The sequence below is a fragment of the Henckelia pumila genome, chromosome 4 (genome assembly GCF_033568475.1).
Source record: "Henckelia pumila isolate YLH828 chromosome 4, ASM3356847v2, whole genome shotgun sequence".
Classification (NCBI taxonomy): domain Eukaryota; kingdom Viridiplantae; phylum Streptophyta; class Magnoliopsida; order Lamiales; family Gesneriaceae; genus Henckelia; species Henckelia pumila.
The window spans coordinates 45,853,515-45,855,917 of NC_133123.1; the positions used below are offsets into that span (position 1 = coordinate 45,853,515).

At 34.2% G+C, this 2,403-nt stretch overlaps 1 long non-coding RNA gene across 1 annotated transcript; it reads right to left on the reverse strand.

The window, feature by feature from the left end:
- Positions 1–399: 399 nt before the first annotated feature.
- On the reverse strand, positions 400–846 carry LOC140859782 (uncharacterized). The gene is made up of 3 exons (XR_012143532.1): positions 774–846; positions 585–692; positions 400–489 (listed from the first exon to the last, which is right to left on the reverse strand). It is a non-coding gene; the product is annotated as an uncharacterized lncRNA (long non-coding RNA).
- Positions 847–2,403: the final 1,557 nt, after the last annotated feature.

Sequence of the window (2,403 nt, forward strand, 5' to 3'; positions counted from 1 at the left end):
GCACATCTATTCTCTTCTTCATGTCTGCACAAAAAACGATTCGAAAAAAAATATGGACATGCATGTGCCCAAATCACCGAATGCACGCATGTATTTAAATATCAAATCAGACTTAGGGTTAAACAAAAGTTGGAATCAGACTTAATATAAAAATAAATGAGCAAGATCCTAATTCTAAAACAATATATTTTAACGGGCAAACACTGCACCATTTCATGTCTGCATAGAAAACAAAAAATAAACCACCTGATCAGCGGTGCATGGTGTAGTGTAATAAATCAGATTCATCAACTCCTCGTGCACTCATGAGTACTCCATGCACTCGAGGCTTTAATTAATTCAATGCATCCATGCATTATGATAGCTGTTTCAATATTCAAGACACAAAATACATGTGCATACCTATTCATAAACCTGTTCTTGTATACATTCTGTCAACTCTGAAAGCACCTCTTTAATTTCTTCTAACGAGTACTCACCTTTTGAGAACTGTCACATATATTATGTTAATAAAAAATCATATAACAATAACTTTGAAAATTTAAAACAATTTAGTTGTAATTATTTGAGTTAAGAAAGATTACTATTGATCGTAGTGAAACGTTCTCGATATTCTCAACTTCTTGAATAATTTGTCTCATATATCTCATCACATAAAGACCACATTGTTTTGCATCTGGCTGCCGAGGACCCTATGGTAGGTAGTAGAGAAAAATTTTTGGCGACAAATTTAGATATTTAAACATAATATATTAAACATAAATTATGCATACCTGTACTACTACCCACATAGCATTCTTTCTACCCTTCCTTCCTTTGTTTGAGTTAAACAATCGCAAGACCCTTCAATATACTTGATATATGAGTTTTTGTATAAGTGAAATAAATATGTGATAAAAATAAATAAATATGAACTCACATTTCCACTACATATTTCCAATCATCATCAAGAATTCGGTGACTTAAGGAATCCAACACATAAATAACATCCTTGTATGGTTGAATAACAGTGAGAATCCAATGATAGCTATGCAAAAAAAAAAACATAATTAGTGCTTCTTATTCAATAAATAATCGAAATAAAGCAACCAAATTGATATTTAAATTTTTACTTACCCGATATTACATGGCATCAAAACTAGTTGATCAACTGATGCACCACTCAGTCTATCTGCTAAAGCACTCGCCCTTTGGTTCAACCTTTCAAGCTTACTCTTTTTGTCGTGTGTAGTTTCTCCCATATCCAAGATTCTGTGTGGATTCACAAATCTGAATTTTCCTTCCTTGTTATCTCCCAACATTTTTGTGTAAAGATACCTTTCATTGTAAATATAATAAAATAAAAATGAATGTAAGCAAAGATATGAAGTTGATGTATTACTTAGCTTAAAACCAAAAAACTTACCTTATATAGGCAATTACACAATTGCCTGATATTGGCCCAACATGATACAAACCATCAATGTCCTCACAGTGCAAAAGAATTACACAATCATCATCGAACACCTCACGATCTAAACGCAGTGATATAAATCTTCTTTCACCCAAAGCATGCCTGCTATAACAATACATCATATGTAGTGTCATTGGGACAGAAGGTGACACATCATGTTTCTCTTTGGGTGGTGTCAAATCCTTCTTTCGAGGCTTCTATTAATTGTAAATACATACAATTTAGATAGGTTGAATAATGAATAAAGTTACAATATCACATATACCTTATCTTGCTCCACTATCAAGTGTTGTGGCCAAGCCACATGGGTTCCAAGAGCATCACCCACTACTTCACATTCATTTGCAATTGGAAATGGCAAAGGCGCTGATTTATCAAGTACTACATCAATAGAGACTCGGTAGCAATTCTTTGGTAATGGAACCCCATGAAGCAACTTTTGAGGATCAACACAAATAATTGTACCATTAGCAACAATATTTGTGCTAGATTTCAAAGTTAATGCAGCTGATTTACCCTAAAAAAGACAAATAGACATGTCAATAAGTTTTATTACCTCTATTTAATATGACTCAAACTACTGTCATACCTGTAAAGCATCGGCTTTGCTCAAAATCAGCACGTCTTCATAATCATTGTCTTCCATCTTGGCTTGGTTAACTTGATTTTTCACTGAGCAACTGCCTTTGCCATCCATTAAAATGTCGCGTGCACCCATATTATGCATCATTTCCTCAAGTCTTTGTAAACGTGCACCTTGTTCTGAAATTATTCTACTTGCTTCCATCAACTTCCTTTCATGCTCCTTGAGTACATCTGTGGGAACTCCAACGCTCTTCAATGTTCTGCCAGAATTAAAATATAAGGTTGGAGTGACATGACCTCCAATCCCCCTCATACGCCCATCATATTCTTGGGTCTCAAGTGCTTTTGTAAGGATATCCTCTTTT